Here is an 11,472-nt window from a genome sequence, read left to right as displayed (position 1 = left end):
ATCCTCCAGATCATTTATGAAGATATTGAACAAAACCGGCCCCAGGACCGACCCCTGGTCGGCCCAGCCTTGGCAGGGTCTCACTCCCTGTCTCTGGAGGGAGAGTTCTGGTAGCTTCAGTGCAACTCACTGGATGTGTTTGGGACTCTGCTCCACTCTAATCTGTAACGCGTTCACTATTAGCATGTACCCTGGCCAGGCCATATCCCCAGAGAGACCAGAGCGCCTTTTGGTCTGCGTGCGTAGGCAGTAAAGCTGAACTCTGGTCTGTAGGGGAATTGGTGTGGTTAGTATCTGCCATGGAGTGTGAACTGCGGGAAGTGCTCAGCTGAAGGTGACATAGGCTTGGTTAAGAAAGCAGTTATGTCTTTAGGCAGGTGCTTGTGACCCTCAAAACAGGTAAGGCGCAGTCAGACACGGGGGCTGGTCCTGTCCAACAAACAAAGTTTCTTATCCCAATGCAGAACAAACACACTTTATATTTGCCCAGCAACTCAGGATACTCAGTGGCAGGAACAGAGCTCGTTTGAGGGCTACCAGCTTCTAACTCAGCTCTTGCAAGGAGGCAAGTCTTGCATCTGTCCCCTTTTGGCCCCCAAAACATGGCAGTGTTCTGGCCTTGTAGCACAGTGCAGAGAATTCTGTTTTGCAGTTTTTCTGCTTCCTGTCCTGGTTGCAACCAGGAAGTGTAAATGTGAAAAATAACAGAATTATTGAGTGCCTAAAACTATTTCAGAGTTCTGTGCAAGGACAGGTTTGAGTTGGTGCTGGGGCCTCTCTCCAAACAGCCCCTGAGGTCAGAGCAGCAAGGGGGAGACTGGTTTAAAAAAAGTTTTCTTAGTGATTTTTGCTATCAGATGGAGAACTGATTGCTCACCTTTACAGCTCTGGAATCAGGCAGTTGCCACCTGCTGGATAACAGTGTCAATTCGAAGAACTGGAATTGACCATGCTTTACTCAGCTTGGTACAGAAGGGGCTGGAGGGAGTGGACAGGAATGTGCCTGGAATGTTCTGTTGGTGCCTTCCTTACAAGCACCTCTTTTCCCTGATCATCCCTGCTGGTGCTGTGCTAGACAACACTGGGCTGAAGACGCTGGTGGCAGTCAGCGACATGTCTGCATTCAAGCTCCCACTGTTGCTAAACCTATAGGAACTCTCAGGGACAGAAGCCTAGGTGCAGCTTGAACTCCCAGATTTCTCCTGTGGGTGGGAGTGAGGGGTGTCCCTCTGCTTCAGCCTTCCCCAGAAAGGAGAATGCCTAGTCCTGGGATGGTCTTGGAGCAGAGGCAGGTATAGTCCTGAGGCTGCCAGGGCAGGATGCGCAGGCGCTAGCTGTTTCCTAGAGTTTGCAGGTTCCCCTGGGGCAGTGTGGCAGGGATGAACGTTGATCCTTGACATGGCAGCAACCAGCCTGTTCTCCTGACCCAATGAATCATAGAGTCCTAGAATATCAGGCTTGGAAGGGACCTCAGGAGGTCATCTAGTCCAACCCCCTGCTCAAAGCAGGACCAATCCCCAACTAAATCATCCCAGCCAGGGCTTTGTCAAGCCTGACCTTAAAAACTTCTAAGGAAGGAGATTCCACCACCTCCCTAGGTAACGCATTCCAGTGTTTCACCACCCTCCTAGTGAAAAGTTTTTCCTAATATCCAACCTAAACCTCCCCCACTGCAACTTGAGACCATTACTCCTTGTTCTGTCATCAGCTACCACTGAGAACAGTCTAGATCCAGCCTTTTTGGAACCCCCTTTCAGATAGTTGAAAGCAGCTATCAAATCCCCCCTCATTCTTCTCTTCTGCAGACTAAACAATCCCTGTTCCCTCAGCCTCTCCTCATAAATCATGTGTTCCAGTCCCCTAATCATTTTTGTTGCCCTCCGCTGGACGCTTTCCAATTTTTCCACATCCTTCTTGTAGTGTGGGGCCCAAAACTGGACACAGTACTCCAGATGAGGCCTCGCCAATGTCGACCAGGGGGGAACGATCACATCCCTCGATCTGCTGGCAATGCCCCTACTTATACATCCCAAAATGCCATTGGCCTTCTTGGCAACAAGGGCACACTGCTGACTCATATCCAGCTTCTCGTCCACTGTCACCCCTAGGTCCTTTTCTGCAGAACTGCTGCCGAGCCATTCGGTCCCTGGTCTGTAGCTGTGCATTGGATTCTTCCATCCTAAGTGCAGGACTCTGCACTTGTCCTTGTTGAACCTCATCAGATTTCTTTTGGCCCAATCCTCTAATTTGTCTAGGGCCCTCTGTATCCTATCCCTACCCTCCAGCGTATTTACCTCTTCTCCCAGTTTAGTGTCATCTGCAAATTTGCTGAGGGTGCAATCCACACCATCCTCCAGATCGTGAATGAAGATATTGAACAAAACCAGTCTGAGGACCGACCCTTGGGGCACTCCACTTGATACCGACTGCCAACTAGACATGGAGCCATTGATCACTACCCACTGAGCCTGACAATCTAGCCAGTTTTCTACCCACCTTATGGTCCATTCATCCAGCCCATACTTCTTTAACTTCCTGGCAAGAATACTGTGGGAGACCGTGTCAAAAGCTTTGCTAAAGTCAAGGAACAACACATCCACTGCTTTCCCCTCATCCACAGAGCCAGTTATTTTGTCATAGAAGGCAATTAGATTAGTCAGGCATGACTTGCCCTTGGTGAATCCATGCTGACTGTTCCTGATCACTTTCCTTTCCTCGAAGTGCTTCAGAATTGATTACTTGAGGACCTGCTCCATGATTTTTCCACGGTTTGAGGTGAGGCTGATTGGCCTGTAGTTCCCAGGATCCTCCTTCTTCCCTTTTTTAAATATGGGCACTACATTAGCCTTTTTCCAGTCATCCGGGACCTCCCCCGATCGCCATGAGTTTTCAAAGATAATGGCCAATGGCTCTGCAATCCCATCCGTCAACTCCTTTAGCACTCTCGGATGCAACTCGTCCGGCCCCATGGGCTAGTGCTCGTCCAGCTTTTCTACATAGTCCCGAACCACTTCTTTCTCCATAGAGAGCTGGTCACCTCCTCCCCAGGCTGTGCTGCCCAGTGCAGTAGTCTGGGAGCTGACCTAGTTAGTGAAGACAGAGGCAAAAAAAGCATTGAGTACATTAGCTTTTTCCACATCCTCTGTCACTAGGTTGCCTCCCTCATTCAGTAAGGGACCCACACTTTCCTTGACTTCCTTCTTGTTGCTAACATACCTGAAGAAACCCTTCTTGTTACTCTTAACATCTCTTGCTAGCTGCAACTCCAGGTGTGATTTGGCCTTCCTGATTTCACTCCTGCATGCCCGAGCAATATTTTTATACTCTTCCCTGGTCATTTGTCCAATCTTCCACTTCTTGTAAGCTTCTTTTTTGTGTTGAAGATCAGCAAGGATTTCACTGTTAAGCCAAAGTTGGTCGCCTGCCATGTTTACTATTCTTTCGACACATCGGGATGATTTGTCCCTGTAACCCCAATAAGGATTCTTTAAAATACAGTCAGCTCTCCTGGACTCCTTTCCTCCTCATGTTATTCTCCCAGGGGATCCTGCCCATCAGTTCCTGGAGGGAGTCAGTCTGCTTTTCTGAAGTCCAAGGTCCATATTCTGCTGCTCTCCTCCTTTCTTCCCTGTGTCATGATCCTGAATTCGACCATCTCATGGTCACTGCCTCCCAGGATGAACTTCACCTGCTTCCTCTTCTCCACATTAAGGCAGAAGCAGCAGGGTGAGTCACAGCAGGAGCCTGGGGATTGAGGGAGCTGGGCAATCCCATCTCCCCAAGACATAGAAGCGAATGCTTTGTAACCATGGCAGATCATGATCTTCCTTACTGACAGGAGAGCAGCTGCTCTCTGTACTCTCCAGAGATAGGAGCAGACAGCAGGGCCGTGTTCAATGGGAAAGCAGCCTGGCCTGCGACTCTGCATTTAGTGCGAATCTCTAGCCCTGGAAAAGACACTGACAAAGCCATGCCAGCCCCTGCAGGGTGGGCAGGAGCCCTACCGGACACAACGGTGGCTGCCTGCTCCACCGGCAATGCAAGGTGATGGTTATGTAAGTAAAATGGCGGCCTGGGCCCAGGTACCTTCAGAGAACCGCCAGCCCCACTCGGGGGAGAGAGAGGGTATTGTGATTTGCTGGACGCTCCATAGCAGCAAGACTTAGTAAACCCCAGGACTGCTGGGCTTTTCGTTGAACAGCTGGATACTCATGCAAAAGACAGGCAGAAATCTAAGCAGTCATAGGAGTGGGCTGTGAGCTGTGGAGAGTGGTGATCACAGGCCTGTCTTGCCCAAGCTACTCTGACCCTATAGCTCAAGCAACTGTTAAGTGTCCTTTGTCCATTTCTATTAAATACCTTCATAAATTATTTGGATAATTGCCCAGAGCTGGCGTGGGCAAACTTTTTGGCCTGAGGGCCACATCTGGGAATAGAGATTGTCTAGTGGCCCATATGAAGAGAGATTAATAAAACTGGGACTTTTCAGCTTGGAAAAGAGACAGCTAAGGGGAGATAGGATTGAGGTCTATAAAATCATGACTGGTGTGGAGAAAGTAGATAAGGAAGTGTTTACTACTTTTCATAACACAAGAACTAGGGGTCACCAAATGAAATTAATGGGCAGCAGATTTAAAACAAAAGGAAATATTTCTTCACACAACTCAGTCAACCTGTGGAACTCCATCCCGGAGGATGTTGTGAAGGTCAAGACCATAACAGGGTTCAAAAATGAACTAGATAAATTCATGGAGAATAGGTCCATCAATGACTATTAGCCAGGATGGGCAGGGATGGTGTCCCTAGCCTCTGTTTTCCAGAAGCTGGGAATGGATCACTTGATGATGACCTGTTCCGTTCACTCCCTCTGGGGCACCAGGCACTGGCCACTGTTGGTAGACAGGACACGGGGCTGGATGGACCATGACCCAGTCTGGCCGTTCTTATGAATGCTCACAAAATTGGGGTTGGTGTGCAGGAGGGGGTGAGGGCTCTGGTTGGGGGTGCAGGCTCTGGAGTGGGGCTGGCAATGAGGAATTTGGGGTGCAGGCAGGTGCCCTGGACTGGGATCGAGGGGTTTGGAGAGCAGGAGGGGGATCAGGGCAGGGGGCTGGGGCGTGAGGAGAGGCTCAGGGGTGTAGGCTCCAAGCAGCGCTTACCTCAAGTGGCTCCCAGAATCAGTGGTATGTCCCTTCTCCAGCACCTACGTGAGGGCGCAGCCAGGCGGCTCTGCACACTGCCCCATCCCCAGGCACCGCCCCTGTAGCTCCCATTGGAGTGCGTAGGAGCTGGAGTGGGGCCATTCAGCTGCTTCCGGGAGCTGCGTGGTGCGGCCCTGACCCAGTGCCCCGACTGGAGCACTAGAGCGGGTGTGGTGGTGCAGTATCGGAGCAGGGCAAGTCCCAGACCCTGCTCCCCAGTAGGAGCTGGCTGGCCAGCTTAAAACGGCTCACGGGCCATAGTTTGCCCATCCCTGGCCCAGAGAGTACCTCTGTCAAGTTTGCTGATGATACCAAGCTGGGAAAGGTTGTAACTGCTTTGGAGGACAGGATTAGAATTCAAAATGGTTTTGACAAACTAGAGAAATTTCTGAATTAAATAAGATGAAATTTAATAAGGACAAATGCAAAGTACTGCACTTAGGAAGGAATAATCAATTGCCCAAATACAAAATGGGGATTCCCTGGGGAGGAGTATTGCAGAAAAGGCTATGGGTGTTTATAGTGGATCACAAAGTAAATGAGTCAACCCTATACTGTTGCATGAAAAGCAAATATCATTCTGGGATGTATTAGTAGGAATGTTGCAATCAAGACAAGCACTAAAGAAGTAATTCTTCCCACTCTGCTGCTGACTGGCTGTATGGCCTTTTGCTACAGTAACAGTCTTTGCTGAAAGAAAAGGAGTTCTTGTGGCACCTTAGAGACTAACAAATTTATTAGAGCATAAGCTTTCGTGAGCTACAGCTCACTTCATTGGATGCATTCGGTGGAAAATACAGTGGGGAGATTTATATACACAGAACATGAGACCCCTCCAATCCCTTCCCCTTCTCTTTGTCTCCATTAACCAGATGGGGATATAATGTTTACCTGGATAGCACCAAGAATGTGCAAGAGGCTTTCCAGACAAATCAACACACAGTTCCTGCCCTGAGGAGCTTATGCTGTAAAATACTCAGCACTGTGACTATCCAACAAACCCTTACCTCAGAGCATGCTGGGAGAATTGCTGTTATAACTGTAAGCCCCTTTAATTTACTGCCAAGTGTAGGTTAGAGACTAGAAGCTTGATCTGCTTTGAATTTTGCTTCTCAAATGATGGATCCAGATGGTGCCTTGTCTGTTTGGACAGAACCTCTCTTAGATTTTGGAGAAAGCTGATTATAACTTACATTCTGTGTTGTGGTTATTCTTGTACCAGTCTAAGAAGCATTAATTACTGCATGAGACTGATACTGTATGACAAATTACATGTACATTAATCTATTTTGGGGGATTTATCTTTCCAGCTAAAATGGGCTTCAGAACTTGATTTTGACTGTCTGTTTTATAGTGCTTTGCCTGTACCCTGAGATGGAAAGCACTAGATCTCAGAACCCTTCACAGTCCCCCGGTAGGCAAGTGTCATGATTCCCCTTCTGCAAGCTGGGAAGCGGCAGGGAGACAGAGTGGAAATTTCTTGCCTGAGGTCACCCAGTGAGTCTGTGTCAGGGGGAATTTTACCCCACATCTTCCGATTCTCAGTCCTGTGCTTTAGCCACTAGACAATACTTCCCTTCATGCTTCCTTAGTGGTAACACCTGACAGTTACATGTCTTCATCTTGACAGCTTTCTCCAGGTTTGAAACCTAAGAGGAAGTCCCATTGCTCTGCAGTTTGCTGTGCTGTGGAAGGGATGTGAAAGGCAGCCTGAACTCTGCTCTTTCTTATCCCCTTTTAGCTCTATTCTGGGCTTGAGGAGCTGTCAGGGATGACACCTGCCCCTTCTCAGCAGGCCCCTAGGGCAGTGTCTGTTCTTCACAAGGGCCATATTAACTTCAATGTGCAGCTCAAAACATCAAAAAGGGGAAATGAATAATGGAGTCATTATAAGGCGCCTTCCCCTTTCGTTCTGTTGCTTGCCTGAGCCCAAGCATGTTGCAGGCATGAGAGAGATGCTTTTGTTTCCTGGGTGTGCCCCTCTCATTCCTTTTTACTAGAGCCTTGCCAGGTTGCCTAAGGACCTGTGCATGCATGTGTGTGTGAGCTGGGTCTCCTGAGTTTGGAAGAGGCCTGACTTATGGGGGGAGGAAAGCGCCTGGGAGGGTTACCTGTTGCTGGGTAAGGAGAAGCATGGTTATCAGATTACTAGGGTAGGTGTGTGCGTCCCTCTTAAGTAAGATGGTGTGTGGTGGTGGCGGGAGCCGGATAAGAGGAAAGTGGCAAATGCAGCATTAAGGACTCCAACACAATGGGCAGTGAGAGAGTTTGAACAAAGCCCTTGAAGAGAAGTGTCTATGGCCAAGTACCAGCCCTGGAGAGCAGAGAGCCTTGTATGGAACGCTAGTGTGTCTAGCATGTACCATCAGAGGCCCCATCTCCCCAAGGGCTCTTCCTGTTCTGCCACCAGGTGGCAGTTTCAGCTTTCAGATAAATTGCTGAAAGGGAATCTGTTCCGTAAGTTTCAGAGTAGTAGCCATATTAGTCTGTATCTGCAAAAAGAAAAGGTGTACTTGTGGCACTTAGCGACTAACAAATAAGTGTGTTTGTGGTTTTCTCTCTAATCCCTCCCTCCAGCTATGATGCCAGTTGGGTAGGCTGGGGCAACAGGAGTGTGGCAGATGGAGCCTCTGGAATGCCCCTGGTGCATGGTCCCTCCAGAATTAAAGAAATTTTCCAATTTCTTTAACTTTCTTGATCACACAGAAGCTGCCAGTAAACACCAAGCCAAGTGAGGAAGGTTCACTCGTATCCTGGAGAGTCTCAAACAGGCTGCAGCCATGGAACATTTTGCTCACAACTTGAGCCTGGGTTTGTTCATAGCAGGGCCTTCTAGGGTAACAATAAATAAATAAAATGGACTTTTGACTGCCTTTCAACTACTTTTTTGCACAGCCCACAAAGTGGTTTGATATGGTTGGCAACCAGAAAATGTTCAGACCTAGAAGTACTGGCTGGCGGGTCAAGCTGAGATGCATTTGCACAGTGACAGGAACAGTAGGCTCAAGGCTGAGGTGCATTACTAGAGCTGTGTGTGTGTGGGAAACCCAAGGCTGGCATAGCTGTGGGGGCTGCAGGTCAGAATTGAAGCCCTTGGTGTGCAGAAAGCCTGCACAGTGCCTGCTGCTCTGCCTGGCTCCAGCCAGTGCTCTCCTCTAATTTTTATACAAAATTAACTTCCACATTTTTTTAACAGAAGGAAATATTCTGACAAGACCTGGCTGTGGGTACAGGGGCTTTCCAGGTGGCCCTGTTGGGGTTGGGTTTAAGCAGCTTCCTTAACACAGGAGCTGTTGGCTGAGGGACACTGCAGGTGTCTGTGGAGGGGATTCCCTTCTCTCTGTGTATATTTAGAGCAGGAAAGCTGTGAAACGCTGTGTGTATTTAGACTGCCTGTGCAAATTTGTTTTGAAGTTACAGAATCAGCCTCCTAGGGGAGACAATTGTATTGACTACTGCCCCTGCTGGTAGCCCCAGTGGCTTATTCCTGGGTAGAGCAGTTATATGGTTAATCCACTGAAAATACAGACTAACACGGCTGTTACTCTGAAACCTGAAAATAGGTGGGAGGAGTAAATTCCTTGTCCTCTGGGAAGGTGGCAGTTCCCTGTTGGAATGTGAGGAGTTGCTGTCAGCTGTCCTTGGAGGTGCAAATCCTGGAATGCAGAAAATCATCCAACAGGCAGCTAGAGCTATTGAAGTGAACGAGGAAACCTCATCTGCCTGTGGCCTATACACATCTGCAATGGTCTGTGCTGCAGGGCCTGCTGGCAGTGGAGAACTGGGAGCTCAGGCTGCTAAAGGCAAAGGCTTGATTGGGTTGATAGTCACTAAGCACCAGGCAGGTTCTGACCCGCCCCACATACTGTTCTTTGTTCAATATCTTCATAAATGATCTGGAGGATGGTGTGGATTGCACTCTCAGCAAATTTGCGGATGATACTAAACTGGGAGGAGTGGTAGATACGCTGGAGGGGAGGGATAGGATACGGAGGGACCTAGACAAATTGGAGGATTGGGCCAAAAGAAATCTGATGAGGTTCAATAAGGATAAGTGCAGGGTCCTGCACTTAGGACGGAAGAACCCAATGCACAGCTACAGACTAGGGACCGAATGGCTAGGCAGCAGTTCTGCGGAAAAGGACCTAGGGGTGACAGTGGACGAGAAGCTGGGTATGAGCCAGCAGTGTGCCCTTGTTGCCAAGAAGGCCAATGGCATTTTGGGATGTATAAGTAGGGGCATAGCGAGCAGATCGAGGGACGTGATTGTCCCCCTCTATTCGACATTGGTGAGGCCTCATCTGGAGTACTGTGTCCAGTTTTGGGCCCCACACTACAAGAAGGATGTGGATAAATTGGAGAGAGTCCAGCGAGGGGCAAGAAAAATGATTAGGGGTCTGGAACACATGACTTATGAGGAGAGGCTGAGGGAACTGGGATTGTTTAGTCTGCAGAAGAGAAGATTTGATAGCTGCTTTCAACTACCTGAGAGGTGGTTCCAGAGAGGATGGTTCTAGACTATTCTCAGTGGTGGAAGAGGACAGGACAAGGAGTAATGGTCTCAAGTTGCAGGGGGGGAGGTTTAGGTTGGATATTAGGAAAAACTTTTTCACTAGGAGGGTGGTGAAACACTGGAATGCATTGCCTAGGGAGGTGGTGGAATCTCCTTCCTTAGAAGTTTTTAAGGTCAGGCTTGACAAAGCCCTGGCTGGGATGATTTAATTGGGTATGGGTCCTGCTTTTGAGCAGGGGGTTGGACTAGATGACCTCCTGAGGTCTCTTCCAACCCTGATATTCTACGATTCTACTGCATGTATGTGGCAAGCTCCTGGCATTGGGGGCCAGCCCTTTGGGCCCCACTGGGAGGAGTCTGTCATATGGATTAATTTTCTCCTTGTCGTGCCTTTGCAGGTTCTGCACAATGATTTGCCTGCAGGTGGTTGCTGCCCTATTTTTCTTGCCAGCCCTTCTTCCCAGCACTGCCTCAGGTGACCCGATCCCTGCTCTCATTCCTTAGTCCACACTGCTGCTACCCAAGCCACAGTTCCGGTTCAGCCAGTCCTGGAACTGACAATGCACTGCGATGAGGCGTGTGGCCAGCGAGAGGCGAGCCTGGTCCCCCAGGATTTCCAGGACCACCTGTCCTCTGAGACTGTGTATGCCAGAGGTATCCTCACACTTACTACAGTGGAGCTGGGCCCATTTGTGGGCAGCACGGAGAGGCAGAGGCACAGATGGGTGATTTTCTCTCAGCGGGCACCGTTTTCTGCTGAACTTCCTCTTCTCTGCTGCAGTCAAAATCTCCACAGGGTGCACTGGTGTGTGGTGTCTGAGCACCACGTGCTCACCGCTGCCCACTGCAGCCATGATGGCAAAGACTATATCAAGGGCGCCACGAAAATCAAGATGGGCTTCTTAACACGGGCCCAGAACACTGGGAGTGAGACTGAGCTAGGGAAGCTGGTGAAGTGCACACAGGCGCCCAAGGGCTGGATCTGGGGCTCTGATTCCATCAACACAGGGATTATGCCCTGCTGGAGCTGTGCAGACCCCATCCGTGCCCCTACATGATGCTGATGGGGCAGTGGAGGACATGGCTGGGAAGAGGATCCATTTCTCTGGGTTTGACAGTGACTGGCCTGGCGAGCTGGTTTACCAGTTCTGTGGTGTGGAGGATGAGACAGCCCACCTCAACTACCAGCACTGTGATGCCAGGCCTGGTGCCTCTGGGGTCTACGGCAAGATGTGGGACCCCAAGCAGCACAAGTGGGAGAGGAAGGTCATTGGGATCTTCTCAGGTCACAAGTGGCTGGGGAGCAGCATGGCTGTAATGTGGCTGTTCGCTTCACAGCCCCCAAGTTTGCTTAGATTTGTTACTGGATCAAAGGAGATTATACCAACTGTTAGAACGAGTGAGCTGGGGCCTTACCCACCATCCACCCCAGAGACCATGTTTGCGGGCTTCCTGCCACTGAGCCTGCCCTGTCCTTGGGGTCTGCACAGGCGTGTGAAGAGGGTCAGGGACCCACTGCTGAATGGGGATGAGCCTGTGCTGTTTCCTAGCAAGGCAGCTACACTGCCAAGCCTCATCCTACTTGTGTCTCAGGAAGTCTGTAAGTCCCTTGGGATCAACTGGGGAAAGGCACCCCATGGCAGGATCACAGTCACAACTTTCCCCCTCTCCTCCAGCCCCAGGCAACATTCACTTAAGGGCAATTACAATCAAGCTTTTCCTTCCCATGCAGCTCAGCGTGGACAAAGGTGCACTTCT

General features: G+C 49.8%; 1 pseudogene; it reads left to right on the top strand.

Moving 5' to 3' along the window:
• The first annotated feature begins 10,284 nt into the window (after positions 1-10,284).
• Positions 10,285-11,108, top strand: LOC140916833 (serine protease 23-like; annotated as a pseudogene).
• Positions 11,109-11,472: the final 364 nt, after the last annotated feature.

The sequence above is a fragment of the Lepidochelys kempii genome, chromosome 9 (assembly GCF_965140265.1).
Source record: "Lepidochelys kempii isolate rLepKem1 chromosome 9, rLepKem1.hap2, whole genome shotgun sequence".
NCBI lineage: Eukaryota > Metazoa > Chordata > Testudines > Cheloniidae > Lepidochelys > Lepidochelys kempii.
Note: the sequence above shows the minus strand (reverse complement) of the source record. Positions and strands in the feature narration are given on the sequence as shown.